Source organism: Salarias fasciatus, chromosome 4 (genome assembly GCF_902148845.1).
Source record: "Salarias fasciatus chromosome 4, fSalaFa1.1, whole genome shotgun sequence".
In the NCBI taxonomy this organism is placed as follows: Eukaryota; Metazoa; Chordata; class Actinopteri; order Blenniiformes; family Blenniidae; genus Salarias; species Salarias fasciatus.
Window position 1 is genome coordinate 23,992,997 of NC_043748.1, and position 18,620 is coordinate 24,011,616.

The window sequence follows — 18,620 nt, forward strand, 5'->3', positions numbered from 1 at the left end:
TTTTTTTTAACATTTCGTTCCGTTTATTTGGGCATATCACATAACATAAACATGTCAACAAAATATACAAAACCATTCAATGAAAAAGGAGTAGGCTGAAGCAGAAGCTTACCAGTGCCTACCCCTTCCCATATCTCATAATTATATCACTGAGGGTCACATGGCAATGTTGTTGTATTTATACATCATTTTATCATCCATACCCAGGCCATTACACAGTAGCATGTGCATGTGCCTGCCTATGAATGTGTGTGTGTTATGTGGTACAAGATTCATGTCCTGGCATGCCACACAGTGTGTGTGCATGCCTGGACATGAGCTGCATCATTTACCAATCAGTCGTTATTCGTCGTTATTCGAACCAAGCACACAATATTTCATATTATTACAGTATACTCATAATCATACTATGTCCGACAGTATTATTATATTTTGTGTGTTAATTTTCCATACCCAGGCCCATGCACCCTAACCCGTGCATGTGCCTGTTTATGAGCGTGTGTTATGTCGTACAGTATTCACTTCCAGTGTTATGTTTGTCTGGCATAGTTATCAAAAATACGGCGCATATACAGTTTTTTGAATTGATGTATAGTTATGGCACTTTTTAGGTTCCCATCTAAGCTGTTCCATAGATTTACGCCTCTCCGGGTAATACATTGGCTTTTGAGGGTCGTACGAACACGTTGAACTTTTAAATGAAGCATTTGCCTGGAAGAATAATTGCCCTCTCTATTAGCAAACAGACGATTTATGTTACCGGGAAGTAAATTGTTTCTTGCCTTGTAGAGTATTGACAGAGATTTCAAATGTATTAAGTCCTCAAGCTTTAGAAGGCTGGATCTTAGGAACAATGAGTTTGTATGGTCCTTGAACCCCACGTTGTGTATGATCCTGATAGATTTTTTTTGAAGTCTGAACAAAATCTCCAAGTGGCTTCTGTAGGTATTTCCCCAAACCTACATTAACATGTAACTGTGAATAAAATGACCTGTTAAATCCTCAAAAGTAACTTTTTACTTCAGAACTTTCTTCTGCATGGATGCAGTTGATATAAATCATCACTTTTTGTCTTTACTGTATTTCCACTGAAGTACAGATTGAGTACTTTAGTATTAAAATGTATTTTTCACTTTGCCCCGTTTATCTCCTGAGTCGACAGAAGTGTACAGCAGAATATCTCAAATGTGTTTTACAGCTCATGTCACTAAAATAAAAAGAGAAAAGTGATTCTTCTGGGTGGAGCACTGAGAAGTCAGGTCAGACGATCGGACGATCGATCAGCTGATCAGTGGTGGAGTCGCTCGTTTCAATCTCTCTGCATCCACAGACTTTCTCTCTCTTGAATCAACGGGAGCTTTTTAGATGTTGGGACAACCAATCAACATGCTCTATAATGCCAAAAGTATTTGCTCAGCTGTCCAAATCATAGAATTCAGGAGTTCCAGGCCCTTCCACGGCCACAGGTGTGTAAAACAGATCAGTAGTTCACTGAAGGAGGTTGTAAACCTGAGGAGTCCTCCAGCCTCTCGCCTCCTGGAGGAACCTTGATCAGGTCAGCTGATGGAAACCGTCGCTCCTCTGAAGGTCGAGACATCCTGTCCATCATCAGCGTGGGCACGGCGCCTCCGGTTCACAGCCGTATTCTCTGCCTCAGACACCAGGTGTGGACTCAGTACTGACCCGGGCGGACTCTTCCTGTGGCCCTGGGCTCCGGGCGACCTTCACCTGGCTGGAGGGATAAAGCTGGATCTTCTTCTGAGCGTTTGGTGCATGAAGCCTCAGTCCAGAACGACCTCCGTCTGCAGACTGAGCTGTGGATACGGTGAATACCTGCCGTAACGAAAACCAAACTCAGTGTTTGAATGTGTTTTGAAAGTCTTTTTGAATTATCATTTTAATTTTGCCTCCTGCCTGTAAATGCTGTTTTACTGGGAGACAATGAATTGCAAGGCGCCTCTCTCTCCGTCCTCGTATGAATAAAAGAGAGAGCAGATCCTAAACAGGCATCTTTTAATGCAGTTTTAGAGGGGAAGGGGGGGGAGGGAGGAGGGTGCAAGGAAAGGAGGAGGTCAGCGGGGGCATTTGGACAGCTAAAGGCAGAGAGAGGAGAGGAGGGGAGGCTGGGAGGAGGGAGGGGAGACTGCAGTGTTTTGCTTCCCTGTAATTCCCCGGTTTGGCCCTTAGATGTCCCCGTGCACCACACTGCAGTGGAGCGGCGTGCACGCTCAGATGCAGAAACTGCACTGCACAGAGGAAGAGAGAGGGCAAAAGAGACATTCAGGTACAGACTCAGTCCTGCTGTTGCACCAATGCAGATCCTCCCTCGGTCCGGGTGTTCTCCGATTCTTGTCGATGGAAAAGTGTTTCAGCGTTTTGAGAAGACGCAAACTGAGCGCGACGCGACGACGTCCGCCTCGTGTTTGTGAGTTTTGTGCTGCGGTTGAGAAGACTGCAACACGGTTGAAGTGCACCAATAACCATGAGGCGGTCGTCAGCCGCCGGGACCGATTCGGGCTCCGGGTCTTTCTCCAATGCATCTCGGAGCATGAAAGCTGTGATCAAACGCCTGACGCACAAATAATGAAAGATCAAGACGCTCCACCGTGGAAGCCATCGTTACCACGGGGCAGATCGCAGATCTCTGCTCTAAACTGTTAACAGAGGGAACTGCTGGCTCCTCTACTTCCTCATTCATTAACTAACTGTGTATCAGAACCTTTCTCCACATTTAAAACCAACTACATCAAAGAAACATGGACGACAATGTGCGGACGTGAACAGTTATTAGAATCTCTGCTTCGTCTTTGAACAGGACTGAACCTGAGTTCTGAGCCTTTAGGAATTCATCCTTCAGCCTCTCTCACTGAGCTCTGCAGAAGCCTGGTGACCAGTCTTCTGTCTTACCGAGAGTCTCCATTCCATTCCTGGTCAGGTCCGTTCTGTGTGCTGCTCAGTGCCTTGCTCAAGGACACGTCCTCATTTGGACAGTGGTGCTCGGAGCCGCTGAGGACACCAGAACCCCCTTTTCAGGGATTTCTCTAGATCTGCACATGTTGAAGACAAGAAGTCCCGAGCAGGGATTTCAGAAGTGTTTCAACAAGGGACGCATATCTGAAACCTGGAATCTGAAGGGAACAGCTCAACGCTTCCAGCATGTCAGTGAGAGGAAGTGTGTCGCCTCCTGTTTGTCTTTCAGTGAATCAGGAGTCAGAAAGGAGGCTCACCGCTTTTACTGGAGGCAGTCTGGAGGGCTAAAGTAGAAGGAAGTACCTCATGAAAACACTCCGACCGTTGCCTGGCTCCAAGCTTAACGACTCTGAAACCCCAGAAACAAGCGTTCGGCCCTGGACACCCAGACCCCGAAGCTCCTGAACAGCAGTTTTTATGCTGATGTCGATGCTGGTAAAGGTCTGGAAGACTCCGGTCACTGAGTCAAGGCTTCGGCTGCTTTTACGCACGATGCAACTCAGCACTTAGCTGGAACACTTTACCTGGATGTGGGCAGCAGCTGGGCGGGTCGCCTCGTCTTCCAGCTGGAGAACGTTTCACCAGATCACAGTTTCATCACCTTTTAGTCATGAGGAATTCTTTGTCCAACACCTCATATGCTCTTCAAACACTTCCAAACGCAACACTGCCCCCACAAGGTGACTGGTGGTACTGCTGCATTAAGTGATTCGTAACACAGAATGAAATGATCGTCCTGAGAGACTTTGAGTTGAACCTTTATGCGTCTCCAACGGAGAGCATGACTGAGTCTTTCTCCTCTTGATGGAAGTGCCGGCCTTCCTCTGCTGAAACTGCTTTAGCCTGACTGCTCTCTCTGTAATTAGACCCCCCCCCCCCTCCACCCTCCACCCTCCTCAGTGCTGGATCAACACTGAGTTTTAGCTTGCTGCTCTGTTCCTCTCTCTCTCACACACACAAACACTTCCATAAATTACATTAAAAACTTGGTCATTTTGACTTCACCGTGACCTTTGACCCCCCTTGAACATTAAACTGCATTGATACATGTTGGACTTACTGTCATTCATCCTCATAAAGGACAGTAAAATGCTCTTTATGGGACTTTGTAAAGCGATTCTGGTCTCTTTAAGAAGACTAACTTCTGGAACACACTCTCTCTCTCTCTCTCTCTCTCTCTCTCCCTCTCTCTCTCTCCCCCTCTCTCTCTCTCTCTCTCTCTCTCTCTCTCTCTGTCTCTCTCTCTTTAGGGTTTTTTTTTATTTCCCTTAGCCAGCAGTCCAACCAATGTATCACTGTCTGTTCCTTTCCTCTATCTCTGCCCCCAGCTCTCTCTCACTTCTTCTCTTTCATATTCAAATACAGTTTGCAGTTTCATAGTTTCATTTGTACAGCATTTTACACACACACACACACACACACACACACACACACACACACCTACACACCTACACACACACACACACACACACACACACATTCACTTTCTCACACACACACACACGCACACACGCAAAACAATTAAAGCAATATCAGCCGTGTTCATGTCTTCATCTGAAATGTTTGAGCTCTCTCGGAGAGGATGTTGCTGTTTGACCCTCTCTGAATGTTCAGGCGTGCTCTGTCACAGACTTTACCTGAGCTTTCTCTGGAAAATGGAATAAATAAACAAAAAATCATGGCTGAATTAGAGTTCAGTCACGCAACTTGAGAAAAACCCTCTGGTGCAGAGATGAGGAGCTGAAAAGACGCCATAACAACAGCAACTTGTGGATGTGGGTCTCATCTCGGCCGTTTGTGTTGATGCGGAGAGTTTCTGGGGTTCAGTGAAGTTCGACATGTTTCCTCAGCTGAAGCTGCTTCTGACGGCTGAAATCAGAGGAAAGTTAGTGCAAATAAAAAGGAGAGAAAACCTGATTTTCTGTATTGTATGTACATGATTTTTGAATTTCCTTTGTGCCTCTTATCTGTTCCAGCTTTTACTGGTAGACTTTATAACGGAACATTTTCTGTGTAGTTTTGGGTTTTAGAATCTTTTCTTCAGCCCTGTTTAGATATTTACATATTTTCAAGTGAAAACACAAAAACTTTCAGCATCTTGGGTGTCTGTTCACACGACGACAAAAATGTTGTGGAAATGGTTCCCAAAATGGAACTTTTCTGTAACGTTGTCGTGTGAACAGGTCAAAACGCAACTTTTCTGAAGCTCTCAGGGCCCGACTCAGTGTTGACGGCAAAAACACTGCTACTGGTCATTCAGTCCGTGTTCCTGGTCCTGGTCCTGGTCCTGGTCCTGGTCCTGGTCCACATCCTCCTGGTCCTGGTAGTTTTAGAGTTGACAGTCACTGTAACAATAATCGAACTCCATGTTCTGTCCATATGAATGTCTGTGTGTGTGTGTGTGTGTGTGTGTGTGTGTGTGTGTGTGTGTGTGTGTGTGTGTGTGTGTGTGTGTGTGTGTGTGTGTGTGTGTGTAGTTCCATGACAGAAACAAAAACAGCACCAACTAGTTGCCCAACATGAAAACTGTCTCATTTTTAAAAAGTAAACACAACACTCTTCTGAAACAAAAAGAACGTGTTCTCACTTGTTTCTTGACCACTCTGCTGTTTTTCCTTTGCTATAACTTGTTAGTTTCCTCAAGCAGGAAGCTCTTTCAGTAATTCAGTGTTCCTGGAGGATCCATCAATCCCTGCGCAGTAAAGTGAGCAGAGCTGGAGATGAGATGGTTTCCAGCAGCTCCTTTAAGCAGAGTCTGATCCATGGAAACCTTCTGCTGTCCAGAGGATCCAGGAACTCTGAAGGAGTTCAGCATGAAACCCACACCAGATACCATCTCCGTCAGGTCAAAGGTCAAAGCCTCGGGTTGGGGTTGATGAAGTCGTCTTTTTACAGGTCTTAGCATTAGCATTAGAGTTCGCGTTGGTGGAAGCTGTTGTCACTTCATTCATTCATCATCAAATTAATGAATGTTTATTAATACAACTGAAAAACAGAAATGTTATCCACTTCATCTGTAATCCACAAACTAGTTCTCAATCCTCCAAGCTTTCTGATTTTAAGAAATTTTGATTCATTCAAACAGACTAAGATCACGTTTGGTTTTCTAAAATCTTCCGCTGAACTTAAAGACTTTCAGAAACAATCTGGAGCAAACAGGAAGCAGAGCAGCAGAGTTCATGAGACACCTTTCATTATACTTCAGTAACTTTACTGTGAAAAAACAACATGCTGAATTTTACATTGATTTACACACACACACACACACACACACACACACACACACACACACACACACACACACACACACACACACACACACACACACACACACACACACACACACACAGAGCACTGGTGCAATGTCAAAGTGAAGGCAGATGTCTCCAGTCAGGTTGTCTTCATGTCTCCATGTCACACCGTCACCCTGTGTGTGTGTGTGTGTGTGTGTGTGTGTGTGTGTGTGTGTGTGCGGTTTTTGTGCGTCCGCCTCTCATCCTGCAAAGAGCTGCAGCTCCTTAGTCAGCATGTTAACTTAATTAACTGAGAGTGTGTGTGTGTTTACATGGACTAATGGATTGTCCATCGCTGTGAGGATTTGTGTGTGTGTGTGTGTGTGTGTGTGTGTGTGTGTGTGTTTCACGACGGATTGCGTGTGTGTTCATGTATGAGAACCAGCGACTGCTTATGAGAACAAACAGCCACCAGCGGCCCGTCAGTCAATCCAGTCCAGGCAGAGGAGGGACGGGTGGACGGAGAGGACAGAACGTTGGGGGGTCAACAGTAGACCTGCTCAAAACACACACACACACACACACACACACACACACACACACACACACACACACACACACACACACACACACACACACACACTGCTAAAAGCTGAACTTTACCACAGTGTCTTGAATATTGTGACGTTAATGAACAACTACACTGATAAAATGAGACAATGTTTTACTAAATTTATTGATATTGATCAAATAAGATTGTTCTTGGTTTCAACTACTTTTTTTTCTTTATTTCATGTGAAATAATGACAGCATTTTGTATTTGGAACAAATCTTTTTGACTTAAGTATACTCGATGTACTTGAGTAAAGATACTAACTTCAGCTTTTATTGATTTCATATTATCAGTGAAGTTAAATTTACATCTCTTTTTCCGGTGCATATATACAGAAATATCTGAAAAAATAATATTTTTTCCACTTGAAGTCAACATAAAGGAGAGTGGTTTCTGTGATACTCTGCTGAACAGCTTAAAGTTGAGAAATGCACTTCTCTACTCATTTTAACTCTATATGAGCTCAGTTCTACAATATATATAAGTATATATACATATACATATACACATATATATGTGTGTATATATATATATATATATATATATATATATATATATATATATATATATATATATATATATGCATATGTGTGTGTATATACAGGACTGTCTCAGAAAATTAGAATATTGTGATAAAGTTCTTTATTTTCTGAAATGCAATTAAAAAAACAAAAATGTCATACATTCTGGATTCATTACAAATCAACTGAAATATTTCAAGCCTTTTATTATTTTAATATTGCTGATTATGGCTTACAGCTTAAGAAAACTCAAAAATCCTATCTCAAAATATTAGAATATCATGAAAAAGTATACCAGTAGGCTATTTAACTAATCACTTGAATCGTCTAAACAACTCGAAACACCTGCAAGTGTTTCCTGAGCCTTGAAAAACACTCAGCTTGGTTCAGTAAACTAAATCACAAGTATGGGGAAGACTGCTGCTCTGACTGCTGTCCAGAGGACCATCATGACACCCTCCATCAGGAGGGGAAGACACAAAAAGACATTTCTCAAAGAGCAGGCTGTTCACAGTGCGCAGGTTCAAAGCACATTCACAAAAAGTCTGTTGGAAGGGAGAAATGTGGCAGGAAACACTGCACAACCAAGAGAGATGACCGCAGGCTGAACAGCATTGTGAAGAAGAGCCGCTTCCAGAATTTGGGGGAGCTTCAAAGACAGTGGACTGAAGCTGGAGTCCAGGTATCAAAAGCCACTGTTCACAGACGTGTCGGGAAATGGGCTACAATAGCCGTATTCCCATGGTCAAGCCACTTCTGAACTCAAGACAACGGAAAAAGCGTCTGACCTGGGCTGTGGAAAAGAAGCACTGGACAGTTGAAGAGTGGTCCAAAGTCCTCTTTTCAGACGAAAGCAAGTTTTGTATTTCATTTGGAAGTCAAGGCGCCAGAGTCTGGAGAAAGGCTGGAGAGGAGCAAAATCCACGTTGCTTGAAATCCAGTGTGAAGTTCCCACAGTCAGCGATGGTTTGGAGCCATGTCAGCTGCTGGTGTTGGTCCACTGTGTCTCATCAAGTCCAGAGTAAATGCAGCTGTGGACCAAGAGATTTTAGAGCACTACATGCTTCCTTCTGCTGAAAAGCTCTATGGAGATGATGATTTCATTTTCCAGCATGATCTGGCACCTGCCCACAGTGCCAGAACCAGCAGTAACTGGTGTACTGACCATGGCATTACTGTCCTCCATTGGCCTGCCAAGTCCCCTGACCTGAACCCCGTTGAGAATTTGTGGGGTTTTGTCAAGAAGAAGCTGAAAGACACCAGACCCAACAATGCAAATGAGCTAAAGGCCGCTATTGAAGCATCCATAACACCTCAGCAATGCCACAGGCTGACTGCCTCCATGCCACGCCGCATTGATGCAGTAATTCGTGCAAAAGGATTCCCAACCAAGTACTGAGTGCATTAATGGACATTTTCAAATGTTTGATTTTGTTTTGCTGTTATAATTTTGTTTTTTTACTTGGTCTGATGAAATATTCTAATATTTTGAGAAAGGATTTTTGAGTTTTCTTAAGCTGTAAGCCATAATCAGCAATATTAAAATAATAAAAGGCTTGAAATATCTCAGTTGATTTGTAATGAATCCAGAATGTATGACATTTTTGTTTTTTTAATTGCATTTCAGAAAATAAAGAACTTTATCACAATATTCTAATTTTCTGAGATCTGTAGAGATCATTTCCTGGTGCTTACCTCCAAAAGCTGTTTGCCAGCAGTAAACAGGACCTTTCTTCATTTGACATAACTTCATCGACATGGAGCAGAATGAGGAGCAGAGAGCAGCAGCTGTCGTGTCTCGGAGTCTCACGCATGTTCAGTCAACATTTCCATCGTACGATTCATCTCACACAGTCCACACCAGCAAAATAATCTCTTTCACAGACTGTGGGAGTGTTTTCTCATTTTTTTTTGTGGTTGCCAGTTTTATTACTTGCAGGTGGTGCAGGTGGGAGGAGGAGGAGGAGGAGGAGGAGGAGGAGGAAGCTTCTCCTCCAGAATCACCCCCAAAAATCCTTCTCTGGATATTAACTGTGCACTTCAGTCACCAGCCTTTATTATTCATTTACTGAATGGACCAGATGTGGGTTGTTTCCCTCTGTAGGGGTTTTAGAGCTGCACTCGACGGGAAGTCAGACTGATTCAGGATGAGTGACGCTATGAACACTCGAATTCTGCAAAGCATATTTATATATCTCTGTTTTTTAATAGGAGTCACATGAGAAAAAAATTAAAAAATTGTTTATATTTACTATAATTCTGGGAAACACGGTCAATGAGCCACATCATGACAATAATCCTCATTAGCCTGTCTTAGCACAAACATGTAAAACTGAATATTTGACAGACAGAAATGTGTGCTCCTCCTGTAAAGACGTTTTCACACCATCAAATGTGTTTAATGTTCCATATATCTGCCCGACACTTCCGGTTCGAGCTCTCGGTGGGATTTTTCCATTTAGCATTGTCTGATTCTGTAAACTACAGAGACTTCCTGGCACTCTGCTGTTGGGTCCATTGTCACCTCAGGTCTGATTTACTGCGGTGGAACACCAAGAGCACTTTCAGTTTCCACATGTCGTGGTGATTTATTGAGGAAAGAACAAGCTGAGCAGCATCACCTGCAAACACGAGCGCTCAGATTAAGGATTTGCATGAATTTACATGGAAACGGCGTGGTGTCAGTCTTCGGCAGCTCGCCGTCACCGTGGAGTGATGGAAAGAGGCTTGACGAACATGTTGGTGGAATACGAGACGAAGAAAAGCCAACTGATAGCCTGAAATGATCGTCTGCTTGGCTGTTCTTCATCATAGGACGAAAACCCAAAAACCCAGTTCTCATTAGAACAAGTCACAAACCCAAGCTGAAGAAGGAGTCCTACCGAGTCTTGTTGGCTCGTGGGACTCCAGAAGCAGCTGACGGGTACCGGCAGGCCAAGCGAACTGCAGCCCGAGTGGTTGTGGAGGCAAAAACTCGGGTCTGGGAGGAGTTCAGGAGGCCATGGAGGAGGACTATCGGTCAGCCTCGAAGAAATTCTGGCAAACCGTCCGACGCCTCAGGAGGGGAAAGCAGGACTCCGCCAACACTGTTTACAGTGGAGGAGGAGCTGCTGACCTCCACTGGGGATATTATCAGACGGTAGAAGGAATACTTCGAGGACCTCCTCAATCCCGTCGGCACGTCTTCCGGACGAAGCAAAGATTCGACCGATAGTCGAACCTCAAATCCAGGAGGAACAATGCAGTTTTTTATCCTGGTCGCGGAACAGTGGACCAGCTCTACACCCTCCATAGGGTGCTTGGGTGCTTGAGGGTTTGTGGGAATTCATCCAACCAGTCCACATGTGTTTTGTGGACTTGGAGAAGGCGTTCGACCATGTCCCTCGTGGTGTCTTGTGGGGGGGGGGCTTCGGGGAAACGGAGTCCGGGGCCCCTTGTTAAGGGCCGTCCAGTCTCTGTATGACCGGAGTAGGAGTCTGGTCCGCATTGCCGGCAGTAAGTCGGACCTGTTCCCGGTGCATGTTGGACTCCGGCAGAGCTGCCCTTTGTCACTGGTTCTGTTCATAATTTTTATGGACAGAATTTTATGGACAGGGACCACAGGATTTCATCTCTGCTTTTTGCAGATGATGTTGTCCTGTTGGCTCCATCAAACCTGGACCATCATGCACTGGGGCGGTTCGCAGCCGAGTGTGAAGCGACAGGGATGAGGATCAGCACCTCCAAATCCTGTTAGCTGTTAGCTTGTTTGCTAAAGGTAGCAACCTCTGGTTTTTAGTGGTGTTTGTAGATCAGAACCTGCACCTGTGGTCCAAAGGGAGCTCTCAGCTGTTGATATAGTGGAAACAGTCCAACGAATTCAAAGAGCTTAATCCCAGCTGTCGTCTTTACCGGGTGAGCCTGGCGTCTCTGGAACAATGGCAGCAGGTTGTGTTTCATCTCAAACGATTCCAGGACCACTGAGAGAGGGGAACGTTAACAGTGGATTAGAGGGATTCATTTGGAAAAGGTGTCATTAGGAATTAAGAATTATGAGAAACCCCATTCTCTGAGCTTATTTTAGCAGATTGCCCGGGTCCCAGAACCCTCTGGATGCACTTTGATCGTCTCCTTGGACGTTAGAGATGATGGTGAAATGATGGCTGGGGGATCATTACTCAGCCTGAGCCGCTCTGCTGCAGATGGTGCAAGCGTTGCACTTTTATTACCTCATATTTTTCTACAGTCTGTCCTCCTGGGCTGTGGAGCGGGGACGTGGACCGGTCCACGGGGGTCTCGGTTCGGGGGTTTTCCTGCTGACGGCCGTGGATGCTGGACCAGTGACGTCAGCCCTGACTCCAGCCTCAACGGGCCGACAGCACACCGGCTCTGTGGCGGAGGGAGGGATGGAGGCAGCGGTGGACACCAGCAGGAGAGGTGGATGCAACAACCAGGAGGAAACTCAGTGTGTGTGAGAGAGCGAGAGAGCGAGAGAGAGAGAGGGAGGGAAAAATAGAGAGCATTAATGATGTGATGGTCTGCAGTCTTTTTCTCCGCTTTTTGTGGAGCTCAGCAAATCCCCATTCTGCTCCTGGCCTCTCTCTCTCTCTCTCTCTCTCTCTCTCTCTCTCTCTCTCTCTCTCTCTCTCTCTCTCTCTCTCTCTCTCTCTCTCTCTCTCTCTCTCTCTCTCTCTCTCCAGTGGAGGGACTGAAAGACGGAGAGAATGGTCGGTGGGCGTGAAACACTCTATCACATCCCTTCCGCTCTGCTCTAATTGAGCCAAGTGTTTAAGTAGATTGAAAGACTGTGTGGAGGAAAGCCGTGATGCAGCAGACAGAGAGCAGAAGACCAGAGAAACCCGGCTCTGAACAGAACCCCGACTCTGACCAGAACCCTCACTCTGACCAGAACCCCGACTCTGACCAGAACCCCGACTCTGACCAGAACCCCAGCTCTGACCAGAACCCCGACTCCGACCAGAACCCCGACTCTGACCAGAACCCCGACTCTGACCAGAACCCCGACTCCGACCAGAACCCCGACTCTGACCAGAACCCCGACTCCGACCAGAACCCCGACTCTGACCAGAACCCTCACTCTGACCAGAAGCCCGACTCTGACTGCAAATTGTCAGTCTCTCTCTGACCAGGGTTTCTTCATTCTCTGTCCTCCCCCTTGCCTCTTGCCTGCTGCATATTATTCCTTCTCGCAGGTTACTGGACTGGCAGTGCCTCCCAGACTAACTTAAGATTCAGAAACGTTTTTTGTGTTTGTGTGTGTTTGTGTGAAGGTCTGTCCTGAACAGGCATCGGCTGTGTGGAGGAAGCTAAAGAAGCAGCTTCTTTCCACAGCTATTAAGACAAAAGTCAAAGTGAGCATTTCTGCTGAATTTCTGCTGAAAACAGTGGCGTTGATTTTTTTTTTCCTGTAAAATTGAATAAAAATGAGAAAAAGGAGAATGTGGAACATGTATTACACGTTCACGACGCTCCATAACACCAGGAACTGTTTAGACTTGGGGGTAAGGTGGAGGAAGCATCATTACTGAGGGGAGCAGACTGCTGCTCCGGTTGGAGTGGAGGAGGAGAGTATCTGGACCTATGAAATGAGTTTTTGCGTCTTGCTGCAGACGGCGGGTCGGGCAGATTCTGAATCCAGGATTTTGCTGCTTGTACCTGTGAGTCTTTAACTCCTGAGCTGAAGTGAGACATGTTTGTGCAGGTGACCTCTGGAGGGGTTCAGCTGTGCCCCTTCACCTGGAGGTCACTCCACAGGGACCAGACTCACCATCAGCGGAGTGCTGCTACTGCTTGGGTCAGGCAGATTCTGCTGCTGTCTGCCCCCCCTCCACCCCCTCCACCCCCCACTGCACCCACCATTCCTCCCTGCAATGACTTTGCACAGCGCACAACACCCCCTGCTCTTATTCACAATCTGGCCCCGTGCTCACACACTTCTCTCTGTCCTTCACGTTGAATGAAAAATTCATTTCAGTTTTACCGCAATGATCCCCCCTCACCCCCCCCCCCCCCCCCAGCTCCACCTCCACCTCCACCCCCCTCCTGACGCTTCTCCGCAGCTCAATACGAATTAAAGGGGAGAAAAGAAAAACTGGGGCTGATCACACGTGTAATTAAGAATGTACTGAAGCTCTCCAGTGGGCACTGCTATTGATTCATAAAATCCGCATTCTGCACCTTCTCTCTCTCTCTCTCTCTCTCTCTCTCTCTCTCTCTCTCTCTCTCTCTCTCTCTCTCTCTCTCTCTCTCTCTCTCTCTCCCTCTCTCTCTTACTCTCATGCAGACTCCTCCTTCCTCTCTCCTGCTCAGTTCTGCCGGTGCGGACTTGCCGGGACGGAGTGACGGTGGGCTGCAGACCAGGGGGGACCGGCGGTGGACGGGGACAGCCCGCAGCCTCCGCAGCATCAGCACCAGCCGCAGCATCAGCAGCAGGAGTCGGGCGCGCCGACCGCAGCATGCTCCAGCGCAGCCATGACTTGCTCGGCGTCAGATAGCGAGAAGATCGTGATCAACTGCGGCGGGATCCGACACGAGACCTACCGGAGCACCCTGAAGACGCTGCCGGGCACGCGCCTGTCCTGGCTGACCGAGCCCGACGCCTACAGCAACTTCGACTACGACCCCAAGTCCGACGAGTTCTTCTTCGACCGCCACCCGGCCACCTTCGCCTTCATCCTCAACTACTACCGCACCGGCAAGCTGCACTGTCCCAACGATGTGTGCGGGCCGCTCTTCGAGGACGAACTCGCCTTCTGGGGCATCGACGAGACGGACGTGGAGGCGTGCTGCTGGATGAACTACCGCCAGCACCGCGACGCCGAGGAGGCGCTGGACAGCTTCGAGACCCCCGAGCCGGACGCGCCCGAGGACGACCCGGCGCTGACCGGCGGCGCGGACGGAGACCTGAAGCGGCTGTGCATGCAGGAGGACGGCCGCAGGCCCACCTGGTGGGCCGTGTGGCAGCCCAAAATGTGGGCGCTGTTCGAGGACCCCTACTCGTCCAAGTACGCCCGGGTGAGTGGCCGCCGGAGGAGGCACGCGCCGCTGCGGCGCGCGCGCGTTTGGCACAGCGGCGGCCGGTGCGCATCGCTGCGTAAAGTTGCTCCTTCAAAGGGGGGGTGGGTGGGGGGGCGGGAGGGGGGGGTGCAACAGTCACTGCGGGGGGCTTCTGCAAAAGTGAATGCACTGATAGAAAGACGGGCTGGAGTGATCGATGATGTGGGTTTGATTTTCAGAAAAGACAAACCACAGATTCCCGCCCGGAGATGAGTGAGGACAGAAATGATAATGTAGGAAGAATAAACAAGAGCATTATTTTTTCTCTTATTGTGCCTCGAAATCTGTTCACATAGAAGTCAGTGTTGGCAGTGATCTGAGTCCCTCTGAACCTCTGCTCCACCTAAAGGCAAATTCAATAGATGAAAAGAACAGAAACTTCACATCAGTGTTTGGACAGAGGGAAAAAAGGTGTGTGTGGAGGGTGGGGGTGGGGTGGGGAGCTGTGTGCAGCATCTATACAGCAGGAGTGTTAAGACCTCATGCTCCGTAGTCTCCTCATGTTAATACATCATTCTAAAGCGTCCTTTCCTGAGGCGTTCTCCTGGTTCTCTGCGAGGCTTCGCTCTCTTCACTCGTCTGTCCATCCTCCTCCTGCTCTGTCCGCCGTCTCTCCCTGCCTCTCCAGCGTCTTCTCCATGTGTGCACCGCTTCGTTCCTCCTGCAGAGTCTCTTGAAACAGTTTGAACGTGCGCTAATTAGGTCTCACCCTAATTTGGGTTCGGCTCTCTTTCCACTGTCGGCTGGCGGTTTGTGGTTCAGCGGCCGTCCCTGATGACGGAGTCTGTTCGCCCTCGTCAGTCTCCCCTCTCTTCAGATCCACTGCTGATTTGATCTGACCGTGCCAGGCCTGCACGCTGTGTGCGAGTTCTCTGTGAAGAAGCTGATGGCCAAACGGAGTTGGGGAGGAAGAGTTTCCCTGAGGCGGTTTGGGCTGGAGGTCGATGGAGCTGATCGAGTCGGTTGAGTTGCCTCGAAGTGTTGCAGTTTTAGAACGAGTGACACAACTCATCCGGGCCCCGACGAGTCCCCGTCTCCTCATTGGCCTGCAGCGAAACACAGAATCCTGTTGTCTCCAGGTTCGATGTGTCTGATGCTGAAACCCTGAGGCGCGCAGCAGCTGATTGGTTAATATGCTGCATTAACTGCAGCTCTGTCAGGTTTTTTTTTTTAACGGTACATAATGTGAACGCTGACATCTCCATGACCACAGTGCACCACGCAGCCCCATCATTCACTGCAGCTGAATCTATCTGCAACAGCAGAATAAAGCCGAAACTCCTCAGTTCAAATCATTTTCCAGTCATTCTCGTCCTCTCTAAAGCGACGGCTCGCCGGTTCCGTCAGCTGAGTTCAGTCGGTGAAACACCTTATTTTTAACTTTTCGTGCCTGCATTCTGTTTAATGATGAACATGTGATTAACTCTGTTTGACTGTTAGACAGCAACCAACAGACGAAACTACAGAATCCCTCACACAGGGTCAAGGGTCAAACTGTGGCTCTCAAACAGCTGACGGGAAAAAAGTACCCAGAATTGCTAAAAACAGATAAAACTACTTAAAAAGTGTACGTAAACACCCCCCGCCAAAAAAAGGTTAAAATTGCTAAAATAGCTCAAATCCTTTGGAAACACAAAAACGTTAACAAAATAGGTAAAACATGCTTAAAAATACTTGAATGATTAAAATTGGAAAAATTGATGAAAATAGAAGAAAAAGTGCTAAAATTCACAATAAAAGCAAACAAAAAACCAAAATCTATCTAATTTGTAGAAAAACAACAAAGCATGAAGGCAAAGTCAGTTATCAGTATGGAAAGAATGTTTTATGTTTTCCTCATTTCAGATCATCAGCGTGCTTTGTGGCTCCAGATGAACTTCACTTGTTCGTAAAAGTTGCAGAAATCTTGCTGTAACTGGAGAAAGAGAAATGCAAGAAACAATTAGCATTAAAAAGATTATTTTTTCACAATAATAATTTATACAAAGCTGAATAAAACTCCACCCAGTGACAAACAACACGAACCGTCCCTGTGGGGAAGGTGGGTGTTTGAACTGCCTCCTGGGGTATTTGGGGTATTAATGCATTGATCGGCATCACATCATGAAACAGGAAACCTTCAGTCAGACGTTCCAGGGCTGCCAGATATGATCAACTCCTCCCTGCTGCGCTGGTGGAGGAGCTTCTGCACGACTGAGTGGAGCGCTAATACACTCATATCTCCACATTACTTCTCCTCAGTTACTTCTAATTAATCCTCAGTCACGCCGAGAGCCCTGTCCTGAGACAGAAGTGGTATCGACGGAGCTGGATGGCACAATCTGAGCCAGAGGAGATCAGGAGGAGGCGCGTTCGGCTGGAATCCCGGTGGGGGTGGGGAGGGGGGAGTTAAACCAAACCCAGGCTGCCTTTACTGCTAACTCCACCACTTCCTGAGCCTCGGGCTTAGAGATACGGACCGTAAGATGAATTAATGCAAATGTGAGTCACGGCATTAGAAGACGGTTCCTTTCTGCGTCCGGACCTCCGCATGACGTCAGGAGCGTCCGTTATGTTCGCTTCCACAGAGGAATGGTGCTTTGAAAGTCTGGCAGCTTCACCTTCTCTCTCTCTCTCGCTGTTATTGTGGTCCGCAGGTGAAGTTGTTTCTTCAGTTATCAATAAATCAATCAGTCGTGCCTTTTTTTTTGTGAAAAGGAGAACTGACTGAGCCGATGAGCAGCAGTGTCTTTTCCTGACCGCCGTTCAGGTCCTGCAGCCTTTCCGAGCTCCGTGCGCACGGCGTTTGGAGACGTCTGTCCCTCTTTGTTTTCCACTCATGACCATCTCCTTGCTACCCCGTAACGACCCCCCCCGGTGGTGTCTGCGGTAATTCATGGGAGCAGCCGCGCCGCTTCGCTCCTCTTCTGTGGATGAGACGGCTCATCGACTCGCTCCGTCTCGCAGTGGACATACAGTCAAGTATCGCTGCTCGGACCCCCGGGAAGCATGAATACACACAGCCAGCAAACACACTCTGAAAGCTGGAGTAACGCGGAGATTCACACACACACACACACACACACACACACACACACACACACCCAGAATGAAGCTGCATCAAGACCCCGTTAAACCATGGTGAGAAGACTGAAGGACCGCCGCTTCTGTCCGGACAGTGACTTCAGTCATTAAACGGCTCCAAGAGACAGAAGACGATGACCTGGCTTGTTCCTGTTAAGCCATGATCACTTCAACCCTTAATATCTGTCATCCACTATAAAGTGGACATATCTAGGTTTTCTGGTCGTTTGTGATTTTTCTAACTGAAACAGGAGACGAGTTGTTGTCATGTGAAGTGTAGTAAGCCACATGGCTCCAGAATCAGCAGGATGTGGTTGAACTCTGCTATATTTGCAGGCTCCGGCAGTGTTTCTGCAAGAACGACACTGACAAAGCTGCACTTTATCGATTCTTCAGAGAGACTCGGCAGGAGGAGACAGAAGAACAACAGGAGAGAATGAAAATGTGTCAGGAGTTATGAGAGCTAAGACATGAAAAACGACTGCGCCTCAAATAAAGTCTACAGATAAAAGTGCTGGTGGGCCAGCTGAGGAGACGCCTCGCTCCACGGAAACAGCAGCGATCTGCTGAAGGCCGCGGCGATTTGAACAGACGTCACGCTAACATCCTCAGACCTGAGTAACTCTGTGACTACACACTCCTCCCAGGAGGTAGACACCCCCGGCGTCCCATTGCTACCAGATCGAGACGTTTTGTTGTTGTTCGTGTCTGTCCTGATTCATTGGTGCTTCTCATGAGTAGATGAACTCCCCTGTGTGTGTGTGTGTGTGTGTATTATTTAGTGTCATAGTCAGATAATAAGCACTCTCCCTTGCAGTTTGAATCAGCTTTCCATTGATTATTTGTGTAAAACTGGTAAAATCACATTGAGCACATTTCAGCCAAACAAGTGAGTTTTACAGGTAAACTCCACAAGATTTTAAAATGCTGCTTGGACACAAATTGTCATCTTCCACCTGGAGCGCCATCATCCAGCCTGTCAGCTGATCGGTGGATACACCACTGAGCTGACCCAGTGGAGAGTGGCTAAGAACGTCAGGAGTTCAGCGTTCCTCTGGCTTAAAGGCTCGCGTCCAGGTCCAGGCTCGGTCCTGGAAGATGAGAGTTAAAAAAAAAACAAAAAAGCAGGAAGTGATGAAGAAGTGAAGGCTGGGCTGTTGAGGT

The 18,620-nt window shown here is 47.3% G+C and overlaps 1 pseudogene; it reads left to right on the plus strand.

Moving 5' to 3' along the window:
* The first annotated feature begins 13,725 nt into the window (after positions 1 to 13,725).
* LOC115386785 (potassium voltage-gated channel subfamily C member 1-like) overlaps positions 13,726 to 18,620 on the plus strand; it is a 51,622-nt pseudogene continuing 46,727 nt past the window's right edge.